The 18961-nt window shown below is 47.9% G+C and overlaps 1 protein-coding gene across 7 annotated transcripts in view; it reads right to left on the bottom strand.

Moving 5' to 3' along the window:
- Positions 1 to 11121, bottom strand: part of NLRC5 (NLR family CARD domain containing 5) — a 90792-nt gene extending 79671 nt beyond the window's left edge. For 3 of the 7 annotated variants that reach the window (XM_046681721.1, XM_046681725.1, XM_046681724.1), the window contains exons 1-3: positions 10997 to 11064; positions 7952 to 8150; positions 7253 to 7368 (exon numbers count right to left, since the gene is read on the bottom strand). The gene's annotated coding sequence lies outside the window, so the exon portion shown is untranslated. Of the gene's footprint in view, positions 1 to 7252; positions 7369 to 7951; positions 8151 to 10996 lie in introns of all 7 variants that reach the window. The other 4 variants (XR_006891516.1, XM_046681726.1, XM_046681722.1 and 1 more) reach the window with 3 other exon arrangements.
- Between the last annotated feature and the right edge of the window lie 7840 nt (positions 11122 to 18961).

Raw genomic sequence — 18961 nt, 5'->3', positions numbered from 1 at the left:
CAGATGTTGGCTCAGGGATAATCTTCCTCAAAAAAAAGAAAAAGAAAAGAAAAGACTAGGATATTCACAAAAAAACTGCATATAAGGGGAAAATTAGAAAGTGATGGCACATGCCCAAGGAAAGGCTCAGAAAAGACATAAGAAGGCATTAAGTGTATACCTCAAGCTGATCCTCAGCACAGAGACAATCTACAACAATAAATAAATGAAAAAAAATAACAAAAAACAGCAACCCTGGAGAAGGAGGAGAATCTGATTTCCAGAGTTACCACTTTATTAGGTTCAAACTTCCAGTGTTCAACAACAACAAAAAATCACAAGGCATACATAGAAACATGGTAGTATGCCCCATTCAAAGGAAAAAGTAATTCAACAGAATCTGTCTCTGAAAAAAGACTTAATGGTAGATATATTAGACAAAGACTTTAAAACAACTGTCTTAAAGATGTTCAAAGAATTAAAGGAAGATGTGGAGAAAGTCAAGAAAATGATGTGTGAACAAAACGGAAACATCAGTAAAGAGATATAAAACCTAAAAAGGAACCAAAAAGAAATTCTGGTCCTGAAAAGTACAATAACTGAAATGAAAAATTCGCTAGAGGGATTCAAAGGTGAATTTGAGCAGGCAGAAGAAAGAATCAGGGAACTGTGAGATAGGACAGTGAGAATTATCAAGGCTGAAGGACAGAAAGAGAAAGATTGAAGAAAAATGAACAGAGCCTAAAGGACCTGCGGGATACCATAAAGTGGACAAATATACGCATTGTGGGAGTCTCAGAAGGAGAAGAGAGAGAGAGAAAGGGGCAGAGAGAATATTTGAAGAAATAATGGCCGAAAACTTCCCAGATTTGATGAAAGAAATGAATGTAAACATGCAAGAGGCTCAACAAGCTCCAAGGAAGATTAATTCAGAGCCCCACATTGAGACACATTATAAGCAAACTTTCAAAAACCAAAGACAAAGAGTGAATCTTGAAAGCAGCGAGAGAGAAGTGAATCATCACACACAGGGGATCCTCAAGAAGCTTCTCTGCAAATTTCTCATCAGAAACTTGGGAGGCCCAAAGACAGTAGGCTCATATATTCAAAAGAAAAAACCTGCCAACCAAGAATTCTACGTCTGGCAAAAATGTCCTTCAAAACTGAGGGGAAAATCAAGGCATTCCCAGATTAACGAAAGCTGAGGGAGTTCATGACCACTAGACCTGCCCTGCAAGAAATGCTCCAGGAAGTCCTGCAGCGTGAAGTGAAAGGACACTAGACAGTACCTTGAAGCCATATGGAAAAATAAAGATCTCAATAAAGATAAGCGCATGGGTAATTAGAGAAGCTAGTATTATTGCAACAATGGCTTATAACTGTACTTTTTGTTTTCTATAGGATTTAAGAGACTTACACACTTAGAGAAAAACAATCATTAGTGTAAAAGCTAATATTCTGTAACTTTGGTTTGTAATTCCAAATCTTGTTTTCTACATAAATTAGGAGACAAATGCATTTAAAAGAAGTATTAGTTTATGTTTTGGGTACACAATGTATAAGGATGTAGTTTTGTGATGTCAACAACTGAAAGGGGTGGGGATGGAGCTGTAAAGGAGGAGAGGTTTTGTATGTTATCAAAGTTAAGCTGCTATGAATTCAAGTTAGAATGTTATAACTTTAGGATGTTAAATGTAATCCCCATGGCAGCCACGAAGAAATTAGCTATAGAATATACATAAAAGAAAATTAAGAAGGAATTTAAATGTTTCACTACAAAAACTTAACTGAACACAAAAGAAGACAAGGATGCAAAAAAATGAGGGACAAAAAAGCTATGGGGCATGTGAAAAACAAATAGCAAAATGACCGAAGTCCCTCCTTGTCAGTAATTAATTTAAATGTAAATGGGTTAACTCTCCAATCAAAAGACAGAGACTGGCAGAATGGATAAAAACACATGATTCAATTATATGTTGTCTACAAGAGATTCAAAGACAGAAACAAGTTGAAAGTAAAAGGATAGAAAAAGATATTCCACACAAACAGTAACCAAAGGGAGCAGGAGTAGCTATACTAATATCAAATAAAATAGACTTTAAATCAAAAAAAGTTACAAGAGACAAAGAAGGACATCATATATTAATAAAAGTTTCAACATAGCAAGAAAATATACCAATTATAAACACTTATGACCTAATGAAAGGCCACCAAAATATATAAAGCAAAAACTGACAGAATTAAGGGGAGAAATAGACAGTTTTACAATAATAGTTGGAGACTTTAATACCTATTCACAATAATTGATAGATCAACCAAACCAAAGATGAGTGAAGAAACAGAAGACTTATACAACACAACCAACCAATGAGATCCAACAGACACACAGAATACTCCACCCAACAGCGACAGCATACACATCCTTCTCAACTGCACATGGGGCATTTTCCAGGATAGACCACATGTTTGGCCACAAATTAAGTCTCAATAGATTTTTTAAAAGATAGATATCCTAGTATCTTCTCTGACCACAATGGGATGAAGTTAGAAATCAATAACATAAAGAAAGCTGGAAAATTCACAAAAGCAACCAATGGACGAAAAAAGAAATCATAAGGGAAATTGGAATATACTTGGAGATGAATGAAAACAAAACCACAACATATCAAAACTTATGGGATACAGTGAAAGCAGTGCTAAGGGGAAATTTATAACTATAAATGCTTACCTTAAAAAACAAGAAAGGTCTCAAATCAACAACCTAACTTTACAACTTAAGGAAGTAAAAACGAAGAACAGACTAAACCCAAAGCTAGCAGAGGAAGGAAATAAGGAAGATTAGAGCAGAGAGAAATGAAATGGAGAAAGGAAAAACAATAAAGAAAAACCAATGAAACAAAAGTTGGTTCTTCAAAAACATCAACAAGGGGCCAGCCCCATGGCCGAGTGGTTAAGTTTGTGCACTCCACTTTGGCGGCCCAGGGTTTTGCTGGTTTGGATCCTGGGCATGGCCACGGCACCACTCATCAGGCCATGCTGAGGTGGCATCCCACATAGCACAACCAGAAGCACCCACAACTAAAATATACAACTATGTACTGGGGTTGGGGGGGTCCTTTTGGAGGGGGAGGAGGAGGAGGAGGAGACGAAAGAGAAGGAGAAGGAGAAGAAGAAAAGACTGGCAACAGATGTTAGCTCAGGTGCCAATCTTTAAAAAAAATCAACAAAATTGACAGACCTTCAGCTAGATGGACTAAGAAAAAAAGAGAGAAGACTCAAATTACTGAAATGAAAGTGGTGACATTACTACTGATTCTACAGAAATAAAAAAGATTATAAGAGAGTATTATGAACAATTGTATGCCAACAAATTGGTTAACTGGGATGAAATAGACAAATTCCTAGAAAGACAAAACCCACCAAAACTAGATCACAAAGAAGTAGAAACTCCAGATAGACTTATAACCAGTAAGGAGACGAATCAGCAATAAAAAATCTCCCAACACAGAAAAGCTCTGGACCTGATGGTTTCACTGGTGAATTCTACCAAACATTTAAAAAACAACTAATACCAATCCTTCTCAGACTTTTTCAAAAATGGAAGAGGAGAGACACTTCCTAGCTCATTCTAGGAGGCCAGCATTACCCGGATACCAAAGCCAGACAAAAATGCTACAAGAAAAGAAAACTGAAGACCAATATCCCTTATGAACAATGATGCAAAAATCCCCAACAAAATGTTAGCAAACCAAAATCAGCAGGCTATTAAAAAGATTATGACCAACTGAGATAGGAATGCAAGGATGATTCAACACACAAAAATTCCAATGGAACAGAACAGAGAGCCCAGAAATAAACCCTCATATACAGTCAAATGATTTTTGACAAGGATGCCAAGACCATTCAATAGGGAAAGGACAGTCTTCAACGAATGGTGGAGGGGGAACTGGATATCCACATGCAAAAGAGTGAAGCTGGACCCTTACCTAGCACCATATGCAAAAACTAGCTCAAAATGGATCACAGACCTAAATGTAAGACCTAAAACAATAAAACTCTTAGAAGCAAACATAGGATGAAAGCTCATGACATTGGATTTGGCAGTGATTTCTTGGAGATGACACCAAAGGCACAGACAACAAAAGAATAAATAGACAAATTGGACTTCATGAAAGGTAAAACATTTTGTGCATCAAAGACACTATCCACAGAGTAAAAAGGCAAACCACAGAACAAGATAAAATATTTGCAAAACAAACATCTGATAAAGGATTAATATCCAGAATATAGAGAGAGCTCCTAAAACTTAACAACAAAGAAACAAACAAGCTGATTCAAAGATAGGCAAAGGACTTGAAGAGACCTTTCTCCAAAGAAGACATACAAATGGCCAACACGCACATGAAAAGATGCTCAACATCACTAATCATTAGGGAAGTGCAAATCAAAACTACAGTGAGATACCACCTCACACCCATCAGGATGTCTATACCAAAAACACAGAAAACAAGTGTGGGCGAGGATGTGGAGAAATTGGAACCCTGTACACTGTTGGCGAGAACATAAAATGGTACGGCTGCTGTAGAAAACAGTATAGAGGTGCCTCTAAAAATTAGAAATAGAGCACGACCCAGCAATTCCACCCGTGGGTATATAGCCAAAACAACTGAGAATAGAGTCTTGAAGAGATATTTGTTCATCCATGTTCATAGCAGCATCATTCACAATAGCTAAAACATGGAAGCAATCCACGTGTCCACCAATGGATGAATGGATGAGCAAAATGTGGTACACACATACAATTATTCAGCCTTAAAAAGGAAGGAAATTCTGCAACATGCTATAACATGGAGGAACCTTGAGGACATTATGCCAAGTGCAATAAGCCAGTCACAAAAAGATAAGTTCCATATGATTCCACTTAGAGGAGGTACTTCGAGTGGTCAAATCCATAGAGATAGAAAATCGAATGATGGCTCAGGGGCTGAGGGGAGGGAAGCATGGGGAGTTATTGGATAATGGGCACAGAGTTTCAGTTTTACAAGATGAAAAGAGTTATGGGAACGGATGGTGGTGATGGCTGCATAACCCACTGTGAATGTACTTAATACCACTGAACTGTATCCTTAAAAATGGTTAAGAAGGTAAATTTTATGTTATGTGTATTTTAACACAATAATAAAAATGAAAATAAAGTCCATATATCCCTTGAGAAGTCCACTTTGAGGACCCAGTCTAAGGAAATAATCCAGAATGTGAGCAAAGCTCTAGCTACCAGGATGTTCACCACAAGCCTGGCTGTCGGCAGGGGCAGCCCTACCTTTCCTGAAACACATACACTGGCTCAGATACCAAGCCACCAGAAGTACCACAGCCTGGGGAAGGTTCTGGCCTTCCCCACTGGGGAGGGGCAGGAGTTGTAACAGCCTCGTCTCCTCTGACAGAGGCCTCCCGCTCCAGGTCCAGCCCCTTTGTTAAACTACACGCCCAAATATTTACTCACAGGAAGCACTGTGATCACAGCTGACTCTGAATAACTCCTCCTCCCCTCCCTCCCCTTCCTCATCCTCTCCTCCATTTTCTTGCCATTGCTTGTGCTTGGTTCCCTCTTCCTCCAGACATCATCATGGCTCATTGTTCCCTGTCTCCCTCCCCTCCATTGTCTCAAGTGCCCCTTATGAGAAGGCCATGCCTGGGCCTCTCCATTCCAAATACAACCCTCCCTTGGCCCAGCATGCCCACCCCATCACCTGCCCTGTCTTTCTTCACTCCATTCACCACCACCTGATGTACACTGTACAGCTTTGCGTAGTTGTTTACCGTCTGTTTCTGTTGGCACATCAGCTCCACCGGATGGGGACTTTCTCATGTTCCCAGCTGTAGCTCAGAGTCTAGAACAGGACCTGGCATGTTGTAGAAACTCTGCAGATGTGTGCTGAGCAGGTTAACCATTGCAGGGCAGAGCCTGAGGGGGGCTCTGTGTTTTCAGTACCTACCTCACCTGGAGTAGGGGGCATCACCTGACTGAAAATGCCCTTTGGCCATCCTATCCCCAGGAAGTTTCTGGAGGTCTTCTCCCTGTGTGGCCTAGCCTCTCTCCACCTTCTCCCCCTCCTCCTTTCTCTCCTCCTCCCTTCCTTTCAGGAGAAAATATAGCAGCCCTGATACTGGCCCTGATATCAGGTCCCCTACATTAAAACCAGCATATATGGGGTTAGAACAAAAGCACTCATTCCCTGCTTACTTCCTGGCTTCCTGGCTCCAGATTCCACCCTCCGCCATGGAGACAAATGACGAAGGACAACCACCTGGATTTGTTATCTCCTCCCCGCCAAGGAGCTACAGGCTGGTGGGAAAGCAGCTGACCAGTAAGGCCATATGCTCCCTCTCCCCTACCTAAAACCCCAAATAAAAACCCCTACTTTTAGCTTTTCCAGGAGTTTGGGATTTCAGCGTTAGCTACCCTTTCTCCTTGCTCAGTGCTGTGCAATAAGAAAATTTCTACTTGCTTCCACTACACCTGGTGTCAGACATTGGCTTGCTGTGCAAGGGGTGAGCGAACTCACTTCAGGTTTGATATCACCCCCAGTCCACACACATGCTCCATGCAAAGAGGCCGCCCCGCTTAGGTCCTGGTCCCTGCTGACCACTTTGCATGCAGGCTCCACCCACCCCAATCCTATCAAGGTATTTTCCCAAAAATACTTCCTTCCCTGAGAGAAATTCTGGTAAGAGTTATGAAAAGAATCAAACTGTCACATCTTGCTTTTTCTATAAAACACAGGAAACAGTCCATGTGTAGTAGGAGAAAACGAGACCCAATCTAAATGTTTAACAAAGATAGATATTGTTCAGCCACTCTGTGGACAACTAGGCAGTCACTTAAAATGACAGTATATGCACATACAGACAAAGAGCTAATTTCCTTAATATGTGGGGTGCTTTTTTACAGCTCAATAGGAAAAGACCAACAACCCAATGGAAAAGTGAGCAAAAGATATGAATGGATGGTTTATGGAAAAGGAACTACAAGTGACCCTTAGATATTTGAAAAGATGCCCAACATCATTCATAATAAGAGAAGTGGAAAAAAAGACACCATGATTCACCTCCCAGATCTGCAAATATGGAAAAGTTTGATAGCACACATGTTGGAGACGGTGTGGGAATCAGTTCCCCTCACACACAGCTGATGGGAGTGACAATCAGTACCACACTTAAGGAAGGTAATTTGCCATATTTATCAAAGTTCAAACTGCCTATGCCCACTGACCTTGCAAATCCACTCCTGGAAGTTTTTCTAGACTTATTCTCACATACGCAAAAATGCTGCTTGCACAAGGATATTCGTCACAGCATGGTTTGGAATAGCAAGAGACAGGAAACAACCTAAATATACCAAACAAGAGTTAAATTAGTTACAGAACAACATAAGGTGAAATACTATGTAGCTGCTAAAAAGAAAGAAAAAAGGTAGATCTTTTTCGTTTTGATGTGGAAAGATTTCTGAAATACATTCAATTTTTTTAAAAAAAGCAAGGTGAAAAACACTATACACAGTATACTCCCATTTTGAGAAGGGGGGAACATAGATGGATGGATGGATATTTACACGTATATGTCATGTTGTGAAGGCCCACTCGGGCTGTCTTCGGAAGGAGACGTGAGAACCTGAGCACATTGGTTGTCTTCAGGGAGAGTAATCAGGCGGCTGGGAGACGGCAGGGGTAGGGAGATTTACTTCTCATTATATGCCTTTTTGTACGTTTGTGATACTTTACTATATGAATGTATTAGGTACTAAAAATTAAATAGTTTTAAAAACATCATAGGATTTCATTTTCCTTTAATATATAATTCCATATTGTTTAGTTTAACAAGTATAATTCTCTTTTGGTTTTTATGTCTGAGTCCCTTTAAAAAATAGGAATATACACATGTAGGGAAAAGACTGGAAGGAAGTAAACCAAACCAAGAATAGAGGTCATCTGAATGTGAACTCAGTGTCGCCTCAGGCTCCTTGAAGTTCTCCTTTGCCAAATGTCAGAGGCATCCCTGCCGGAAGGACTGCTAAAAACCTTTCTCGGGAAGGCTTCTGTGTGTGGGGATTTATCAGAAGAATCTGGAGTGACTCGCAGGATGGAGCAGGAGTCCGGTCACAGTCGCTCAGGCTTGAAACAGGTAGGATAAACGAGTAAGTTGGTGTTTCCCCAGGCCTCCCATCTCTCCACCCCAGGAAATCATGCCCTAGTCAACTAATGAGGGATGACTGCAGAGCAGAAGAAGAGTCTGGGGTCAGAGATGGCCAGAAGAAGTAAGCTTAACCCATCCCTACCCTCCAGATCCACAGAGGGCTTGAGAACACTCAGGGCTTCCCAAAGGAGCAGAATGGGGGTTCATGCTGACTTTACTCAGCTCTCAGGGGCCCAGGAAATCCCAGTCAGCATGCGCGTTACATAATCATGCTTATTTTAGGGGGAACGAGTGCCTCGCACAATCAAATGCTGGCCTGCCTCACCACTTCTGCCTGGGTCTATGCACAGTGACGGTAGAGACGCGTCCGCCAGGATGGTGGGAGGGACCAAAAGGTTTCTCTTCCTCAGGGAACCTGCACCAACAGCCAGACTGACCCATTTTTCAGATTCTTTTTTTTTTTCCTTCTCAAATCATCTAGGTGTTTTCCTTGTAGACTGAGTTTCAGTCAAGGTAAACTTTGGGCGACCAGCCAACAAGCAAAAAATAGGTCCGGTAAAGAGAACTGCTAGGTTATGTCCTCAGAACGCCGACAAAAAGTTTTTACAAAGTGTTTGCTCTTAGGTTAATTTGCTCAGTCCTCAGTCTGACTCTGCACGGAAGGCAGAAGAGAGATTCTCGGACGGTGAACGCGTTTCTTAGGTTTTTTATAGCTGTAACAAAGTCCCACAAACTGGGAGGATGAGAATGAAGAAATTCAGAGGCCATGCTCCCTCTGAAGCCTCTAGGGGACAACCCTTCCTTGCCTCTTCTGGCTTCTGGTGGTTGCCAGCAATTCTTGGAGTTCCTTGGCTTGTAGCTGCATCATTCCAATCTCTGCCTCTGTTCTCACATGGCTGTCCTCTCCCTGTGTGTCTCAGTCTTCATTTACCCATCTCCTCTCTTATATGGTCACCATTCATACTGAATTAAGGGCCCACCTACTCTCATTATGACCTCAACTTAACGAATTACATGTGCTACAACCCTCTTTCCAAATAAAGTCACATTCTGAGGTACTGGGGGTTAGGACTTCAATGCATCTTTTTTGGGGACACAATTCAACCTATAACAGATGCAAAAAGACATAGTAAGAAGTTTCGCTGAATTTTCCTCAGTGGGGAGGGGGTAAACATGTTGGGGTGTAGGGAGACTGACCCGGCCCCGCAGACGTCCGGTCACCTCTGCATGTGGTCGAGGAATGAGCCTAAGCATATTGTGAAACTCTTTCAAAGAACATTCCCTTCTGCTTGTCTGCCTTCCTCAAGGACCCATCGCTCCTCGTGCTCGCACAGCACTTTGAGGCTGACCCTGCACTGGGCATCCTCATTTCGTCCAACTCACAAGACACACTTGGAAGGATGTACTATCGTCTACATTTTACAGAAGAGAAACTGAGGCTCTGAGAGATGGAGTTAGTCCACGATCACCTGGCAAATACAAGGTGCTGAGGGCCGGGTCTGTCAGTCTCCCCTGCGAGGTGTCAGTCAAACTGGTGCTGTGTTTCGGAAGCAAGGCAGGTGGGCAGAGCCCATGGCCAGCCTGCCCTGTGGTTCAGTGCGGTGGGAGGAAGGCACACTGGACGGGGAGCTCGGACACAACTTGAAATCATCAGCTTTGCCCGCATTCTGTTCTCCAGGGGGAGACCAAGCCTAGTGCTCCTCTGGGCCTACTGCTCCTTAGAGAGATGAGGTTCCAGGCACCGGCCCCGGGTACACCCCACCTCCTGTGACCCCCAGTTTTGGGAGACACACAAGCTGGTTTTCAAACTGCTTTTTAAGTCTGAAGAACCCTCAACACATTTTAAAAAGGAAATGTAAGAACCCCAACTTGTAAAATGGATGCAAACCATGTTGACCATGGTGGACCCCTCCCCACACCTCCCCAGTGGTCACCTCAGCAAACTCCAGGTTTTGACCTTTTGAGGGAGAAAAAGGCTGAAAATGACACGGAAAATCAAAGAGCAAGTAACAAAATGGCACCCGGGTATTCACCTGCTACTTGAGAGGTGAAAATGTTCGTTAAAAATAGTGGAGATTTGACGTTAGGGAATTATTGCTAAAACGCATAAAGCATGCTGATGCTATCATGGCTATGTTTTTAAAAAGACTTCCTATCTTTTAGCACATTCTGAAATTGTTCAGTTGAGATGCTGTGATGTCTGTCTGCCATTTGTTTCAAAATAAGGCGCGACAGAGGCGAAACTAGGCTGGCCCTGCCCGACCACGGTCCGAGCGGAGAGGTGTTATATGCAAGTTCGTTATACCAACACCAGCTAGTTCATATGACTCAGCTTAACTCTGTTCTTTCTACTGCTGTGTATGTATGGAATTGTTCATAATAAAAAGCTGCTTTAAGCTAGAAAGTCTGAGCTGTGCATAATAAGCGGCGTGACTTCTGCAATTCTTTAAAAAACTGTAAAAAGTTGAAGCCCCAGGAGGTGACAGGAGCGTCTCGAGGGTGGGGAGGAGCGGGAGGGAGGGGGCGGACATACCGCGTCCCCCAACCCAGGGGACCCTTCCTCTGCAGCTAGAAACTCATCCTCCAAACTCCGCAAGGAAGCGGGCTGGGCGCTGGCCGGTCCTGGGGCGCCCCATCTGTCCACCCGTCTGTGAGTCCAGCTATCTGTCCACACGGACGTCCGATCAGCCTGGCCATCCGCCCGGCGGCCCTCGGCACGACCCTCCAGAGTCCTCTGGCCTCCCCTCCGCCCCCTCCGCTCGCGCCCGACCCTCCCTCCGCGCCGCTCGCCGGGTCCGCAGTCCCGGGCGCGCTGTGCACTCACCAGCCGCGCTCCCCGCGCCGCCGCGCGCCGCCTGAAACTGAAAGTAGGTGCAGAGTGCAGCCGGGCTCGGCTCGGGCTGAAGCCGGCGGCCGCTGCCGGGAAGTCACGTGGATTCTAGGTGCCAGACCGGTACGGGAGGGCCGGGCGGTGGCCGGCTCCTGGCACTCCCAGATCTTTGCGGCCGGGACCCAGGGACAGCCCCAGGGGACTCGGGGGGGCTCTCGCCCCTTTCGTGGATGCGAAAGTGAGGCAGAGTGGTAAGGGTTGGCTCACCTGGGGCGTGCGCTGCAGGAGGACCCCGGGCTGAGTTCAACTCTCCTGCCTCTTTGGCGACTAAGGAGGGACGGGGACAGGGTGGGAAAGAGGAGACGCTCGCTGTGCAGAGGACGAGACTTAGCGCCCAGGGGTCCTGTCTCCTGGCCTTTCCAGGATGAAAGGAGAGAAGGGAATAATAACGATAATTGATCTTATAAACTGGGCCCTTGGCCCTCTGACTGGTGCTAAACACTCTCTGCGAATTTATCTCATCTGCTCCTCAAGATAACCCTAAAACGCAGATGCAAGTGTCTCCCCATTTTACAGATGAGCAAACTGAGGCTCAGAGAGGAGGGAGGTGAAGGAACTTGCCCAAGTCACACAAGGGACACAGGCAGAGATGAGGAAGAGAGGAGCAAAGGAGACTGGAGGGGCAGAGAGAAGATGAGATGGCTCCCCCAGGAGGGAGTCAGCAGCGACTCTGAATGGCGGCGAGTCCAACTACCCTTTCAACAAGGTCCCTGGCATTTTGCACCCCTCCTGGGACAGGGAGCTCCCCTCCTTCTGCAGAAGCTGCATCTGTCCTGTGGACAAGTCTGCCTGCTGGCAAGTCTTCCACCCGCCTCACCACATGACATCCCCGCAGTGGAGTAGGTTTCACTCCCAGATCACTTCCGTCCCCCTGCCTCCTGGGCCGGGTGGGTGTGAGTGTGAGGGCACTGCAAGGTAGTGGTCACGAGTACAGCCATCAGCATCACACGCCACTGGCTTCAAGTCCTGCCCTCCAACGACCGCCAGATGCCTTCACTTCTCTGAGCCTCAGGTTTGGCATCTGTACGACCTCCGCGTAGATTGGTTGTGAGAATTTGGTGAGCTGAAGTTGGAGCTGATGCAGCCTGTGCCTGAAGCCCATGAGTCATCCTTTTATTTTTGTCTCTGTTCTGCAAGTCCCACATCCCTGTGAGATATGAACTGCCTCCCTTCTAGGACCCACTCCCAGAAACCACATGACAGCATGCAGAGGGAAGGGCATGGATCCTGTGGTCAAGGGCTTGTGTCCAGGCTGGGGAGAGCAGACGGACACATGGACAGATAACCACAAGCCAGAGAGACAAATGCGGACCATTTCCAGATACACTTAATTTTGAACAGGACCTTGAGGAGGGCAGAAGAAAAGTTGTTATCCCATTAGGCAGATGAAGAAGCTGAGACCCAGGTAGGTCAAGTGAGTTGCTGAAAGTCACACAGCAATCAGGAGCAGAGCTGAGTCTTGAACCCAATGCCCTTTCCACCCTGGAGGGACCAGGCCTGCCAAGAAGGCTGTCACTGAAGAACTCTGGGGGAGCTACCCTCCCACGCTCCCATCCTCAGGCTGGCCTGTGGCCTGAGAGCCCACCCTTAGCACATTGTCCCTTTGGCTGAAGGTGTGCGAGCTCCTCCAGTGTAAACTAAATGGCCATCAGTCATTTTTACTTGAGTGTGAACAAGCTAATCGGATTATGTGGGTGGGAGATCAAGGAAAGTTTCAGTGTTTGGACTTCTGGGCAGGAAACGTGAGATGTGAGAGTCAAGGGGGCCCGGAGAATGGAGCCCACATTTACTGGGCGCCTCCATGTGCCAAGTACCTCAGGGCCATGAAGTATAACGAATAGCTGGCATTCTCGGAGTGCTTAGGATGTACCAAACGCTGATCTAGGTACTTGTGCTGGCTCCCTTAGTCCTCATGGCAGCTCTGTTACCCCCATTTTCACAGGTGAGGAAGTGGGGGCAGACGATAAATAACATGCCTGAGATTACAGCTGGCGGTGGAGGAGCCGAGATTTGGACCCAGGCAGGCCAGCTCCAGAGACCCTGCTCCTGGCCAAGTGTGATACTCCCTCTGGGCCAACCCAGTCCTTACCAGGACCCTACGTGGAAGGCATTATTACCCCCCATTTAGCCGATGAGGAAGCTGGGGCACAGAGGGACCCAGGATAGCAGACTAGTAATCGAGTGCCCTGGGATTCGGACCCAGGCTTGATGGCCAGGCCCTCTCCCTACATTCCCATCTGCCTGAGGGCTGGGGTCGGCAGCCCAGGGGGCAGGATGTGCTTCCGCCGGCCCCTGGCTCAGGGCAGCCACTGTTTCCTCCCTGCAGGAAGGAGCAAGTGCAGCCTTCTCCCAGGGACAGATTTGGACTGATTGGAGCCGGGACCCCACCCAGGCTGGGAGCACTTCCTCGGCTTTTGAGATAAGCCTTGGTCAGAGCTTCTGGGCCTGGATGGAGGGGCGAGGACCTGGGAGAGTGGACCGGCAGGTTGGTCCTGTTCTGACAGGCTGCGGGACTCCACAGCTCCTGCTGAGTGCACGGACGCGTGGGTGCCTCCCAGAGCGGAGCCGGCCGGGACCCTCTCCCAGGACAGTGAAGGAAGCTGAGGGGCCGGGCATTTCTGCAGCAGGAAGAAGCCCCGGGCCTTCTAGGGTCCCGCCTGGGCTGGGGTCCACAAGAGGCGGGACTCCCAGTGACCTCTCTGTCTGCCCCTTGTGATGGTGAAAGTGCACACTGGGGGAAGGAGCTGCCCGGGGCTGCCAGAGTATCCTGATATCGTCCTTATGGCCATGGGCTTTCCCAGCCCCCCGGGGAAGCACTCTGGTAGGGAGGCTCCTAACTGGTGTTACTGCCCTGAGGGCTAATATCCCAAGGCCTGGAATTCCCACTTGGACTCAAGCCTCAGGGACTGGTGCAGCCCTTGACTCTGTCTGCCAGGGGCCCCACCCGCCAGCCCCCAGGGGAGCTCCTCATCAGTTTAATGAGTCGGACTCTTGCTTTGGGCCCCGAGGGAGCACTTGGAGGGGCCAGAGGTGGGCTTGGAAGAATTGGCTCAGAGAATGGTGCCCTCCCCTCAAGTCTTCCCAAACGCAAAGGAGCATCCCTCTGCCCAGCTCCACCCCAGCCCTTGCCTCCTGCCATCCCTCCTGGCCCTCAAAACAAAGGCCAGGCCCCTTTGGCACCTGCATGGTGTGGATCCTGCCCTCATCGCTTTCCCTTTCCTCTTTGCTCTCTGTGCTACACAGCCTCCTTTACGTTTCTTGAATCTCTCATGACTCCTTCTACCCCAGGGACTTTGCACACACCAGTGTCTTCCTAGGCTTTTTCCCCATCCCATTTGGCCAGTGTAGCAGGAGGGATTTTCTTCACACACCTTCCTGGAGACTGGCACCTCCCAAGACTGAGATGGTAGGAAGCTTTTGTATTACAGCCTGAGGGTGGGAGGAAGACTTCCTCTGAGCATAACAAGGTGGTCTGCCTGGAAATATACTCCTGAGAGACTGCTCTTCCAGGGTAAATTCTGATTTCCTTTCTAGAGGCTCCATCCTCTTCTTCTTCTGCCAGAAACCAGACCTCTGTGAGGGCCCTTTTCCCTCCCTGCCAACCTCAGGATCTGAAGCCCCTCATGCTGCCATATTTCCTGTCCAGCACTGGAACCACATGGAACAGAGAATGAGTGACAACTCATGCCAGAAGCGGCTCTGGAGAGGAGATGGGACCTCTGATGGGGGGTGGACCAAGGGGCTGAAAGGACCCCGGGCTGGGAGGAGGAGAGAGCGAGGGTCTGAGAGATGCTCTCAGCTGACCAAGGGGAAGCTAAGAAACCCAGGCGGGGCAATTCCAGCTCCCACTCCTTTCCTCTCCCCTAAAGCCACACGGGCAAGCGGATATTCAAGAGGAAGGGAGGGCCAGCTCCGTGTTTCCTGTGGGGAAGGGAGCAGAAAGGTCTCAACAAGGCCTTCTCCAAGACACCCCTGCACCCCCCTGTGATGACGTCTGAGACTCCACCATCAGTCACCTCGTATGGACAAACATCCTACAGTGTCAGGGTCAAAAGGGAATTTGGAGATCATCAAGTCCAACAGTCTCATTTTATAGGAAGAGAAACTGAGGCTCTGGGCTGGGTGTGATCCAGGTCCCAGCCTCCCAGCCCAGGGTTCTTTCTGCCACATCAGTTTTCATTAGGAGACCCGTGCCCTTAAAGTGGGTTGAGCCATCCCGTGGGGTGGCAGAGGTAACATTCTCCAGGTAAGCCAGGACCAGGGAGCCAGGCGTACAGTGCCACCAGCAGGGAGAGGTGCCTGAAGGAAGGGGATCCAGGACTTCCAATGGCCAGAGAGTCAGAGGCGCTGGCAGCCCCACCTGAGAAGGGCCTAGAAGGCAAATGAGAGCCTCTCCGTCAGGCTCATGTCCTCCAAGGGAGCCCCCTGTGATGATCATGGACCACAGAAAGTTCTGGACAGACTTGGAGAGGCTTTGCAGACCAGAGGCCCACTGTGAGTGCTTCCTGAGGGCACAGAAGTGACCCCAGGGACAGATGGCCCCACAGCCTGGGCGGGCATGCCTCCATATATTCATGAAGAAGTACATCTCCCCGTCCCCTCCCCTCCCCCCACTCCCTCCTAGGCCCTGGGGAGGCCTGTGACTGTCAACCCATTGCACTAAGGGGGAGCCAAGGCCCAGGTGTGGCCACTTGGCCAGTGCTCTCCTGTCCCTCCACCCCCTTAATCCTCCACCAGGACCCATTTCTACAACCCAGAGCCCTCCCAACGGACACACGGGCAGAAGGGTCACGAGAGATAAGGGAGGGGTCATCTGGTCCAATTTCCTTTGGTCCTGTTGCCCGATTTCCTTTAGGGCCCTCTGTCTGCTTTCTTTGAGACGTGAGGTACTACCTGGCTTATTTCTCCCGGTCGACCCGAGACCATCTGCCTCAGTCAAGCTGGAAACAGGTTAATCCTGACATCAAAAAGAGATGAGAACTTGGCCCTCTACTGTGCCCCCGTCCCCAGAAAAGAAACTCTAGGAATTATTCGAGGTGTTTCTGTCTAATATTTAAGGCCTTCCATAAGAGAGCCCTTTTGAGAACTCTCTCGCGATTTGCCATTCCAGCCGCTGGGCCATTGCTCAGGCAGTCCCTTCCTCCTGCTCTGCCCTCCCCCTATTCTTCACCGTGCCTCTTCCTCCTCATTAAGACTCTGGGTCTTATCTCCCCAGCGGTCAGATCAGAAGTCCTGGGGAGGAGGAGCTGTATTTCCCCACCAGCATACTGTGCCTGACCCGAGAGGAATCAGGGCGCAATCTGCAATCAACAACCCCCTCCTCCCCCTGCAGCACGAGCTGGGAATCCAGAAGAGCTTCTTCCTGGGATAGGAGGCCTGGAGGGTAGTGATGGTATCCTGGGGAGAGAAACCAGAGTCCCTGTGAGCCGGGGCCCTCCTCACAGCAGAGACCCCCCAGCCCAGGACCCTCCACTGCCTACACAGAGTGATCCGAGAGGCACGGGGAGCAGTGGACCCCAGGGAATCTTGAGGTCAGGCCCAGCTACTGACCTTCTGAAAACTGAGGGGAGTTCCCCCGCACCTGTTGCTTTGGGGTCACGTGGGCACTTCCTCTCCCGGATTCTCACTTATCCACATTCCCAGCAACTTCTTCCTGCTCGATCAGAATTGAGCATGCACCAGGACTTCCCCACGGAGCTCACTGCCTCCAGTTCCCAAGTGAAACCATCATCACAGCTGGATGAGGCCTCATCTGCAGGCAGGGGGATTTATTCGCGTTTTTAGACTCTAAGGACCAAATCACTAGATGTGCGCAGCTCCGAGTGCGGACCCTTGACCAGCAGCATCAGCACTACCTGGGAGAAATGCAGATTCTCGGGCCCCACCCGGGCCTACCAAATCAGAAACTGTGAGCATGGGCCCAGGAATCTGTGTTTGAACACCCCTGGCAGGTGATTCTGATGCATGAGAAAGTCTGAGACCCACAGCACTGATGACTTTCGAACAGCCTCTTTCACCACCCGTTTTTTCTTTGTAGCTCCAGGCACAATTAGTGGCTATATAATCTTTTGTTTGGCTAGTTAGATATTGTCCATCTCTGCTCATTAGACTATAAGCTTCATGAAGTCAGGAATCCTATGGATCTGGGCCAGAGTAAGAACTCAACAGATATTGCCAAAAATACATGCATACATACATATATACATACATTAAATTGCTGGGGGCACAGAAACTGTTGACTCTGATATGAAAGTGGCACGTGACCTTCAACAAGTGTCCTTCTGGGTCTCAGCCTCTGGAGCTCCCTGTGTACAGTGAAGAGGTGGGCCGGCTCCCCATCTCCGCCATGTTAGCAGGGGCTCAGGTTAATGCCACCCTGTCCAGCCAGCCCCCACCAGTGCCAACCATGTCATCTCTCCTACCCCCAAGCCCAAAGACTTCTGTGACCTCTACTACCTCCTTCTGGCCTTTATATAATCTTGACCTACCTCTTGGCCTGATCCGGAACTCTTTCACCCCAAAACAACGCCTCCCTCAGCCATACTGGGATTTCCTGGCTCACGTCCTATCAGCGCTCCTCCCCGGCCAGGACTCCTCCCCATGCTCTCTCCCTGCCCCTCGAGATCCTGTTGAAACGGCCTTCTGGAAGCTCACCAACACGCGGAAGTCTGGCCAACAGAACCCTAAAAAGCGTTTATGTCCACATGGGACTCAAAAGCAAGAAAGGAACTCCTCCAGGGCCAGGACAAGAGGGGACTCCTAGAAAGTCAGGGGAGGGCAATGGAACAGGACATTCTGGGCCTCTGGGGGGGTGATAGGTGTGGCTTAGAGTACTCTGCCCTTTGCAGATTCCTAAATAACAAAAAAGAAGTAAATAGAATAATACAAAATTTTAAGAGGTTTTTATTTTTTATTTTATTTTATTATTTTTTTTTTGAGGAAGATTAGCCCTGAGCTAACATCTGCTGCCAATCCTCCTCTTTTTTGCTGAGGAAGACTGGCCCTGAGCTAACATCCGTGCCCATCTTCCCCTACTTTATATGTGGGACACCTACCACAGCATGGCTTGTCAAGAGGTGCCATTTCCGCTCGCAGTTCAGTGAAGTAGAATGTGCAAACTTGACTGCTGCACCACCGGGCTGGCTCCTGTAAGAGATTTTTAAAAGGCTAAGTGCAATGTGCTATCCTGGATTGGATCCCCGGACAGAAAAAGGATATCAGTGGAAAAACTGGTGAAATTCAAGTGAAGTTCAGAGTTTGGTTAATAGCAACGTAGCAACGTTACTTTCTTAGTTATGACCAATGTCCCACGGTTATGAATGACTGTGGTTTCTTCTTTATACTTTCTCTATTTTCCACGATGTGCCTGTATTACAGTTTTCTTCGGTTTTCATGTATTAAGAAATATCGGAGGTATGCCGAGGGCTCTTCGGCATGGTACTGATCTTCCACTCCTTATCTACAATGACAAAATCGAACAAGCTCTAAAAACAGCAAGTTTTTTCTTAAGATTATCAGCAACCCCGGCTATTTGGATGGGAGGCTATTTATAGGATTTACCTTGCTTCATGTGAATATTCATACATGGAGAAATACCAATGTGTTTGATTGTGGGGAACCACCCCAGGTCCCATCGGGGTGTCCTGCAATATTGTCAGTATGCACACACACTGTATGACTTTTCTAAAATCCACAAAACTCTGGATTTGGAAAGTCACGTGGTCCTGATGGCTAGAGGCAGGGGGTCATGGACCTGTGTAACAAACACCCACGCCCCACCACCCAGCTTAGGAAAGAAAAAGTGATGGAAACTGCCCAAACGCCCGCAGCACCCCGCAGCCCTGGTGTCATGTGATTTTGATCATTAGGAGGACAGTCATGTTTAGAAACCACCACCAC

This window comes from Equus quagga, chromosome 13 (assembly GCF_021613505.1).
Source record: "Equus quagga isolate Etosha38 chromosome 13, UCLA_HA_Equagga_1.0, whole genome shotgun sequence".
Taxonomy (NCBI): Eukaryota; Metazoa; Chordata; class Mammalia; order Perissodactyla; family Equidae; genus Equus; species Equus quagga.
The sequence above is the reverse complement of the archived record's forward strand: the minus strand, read 5'-3'. Positions and strand labels throughout refer to the sequence as shown.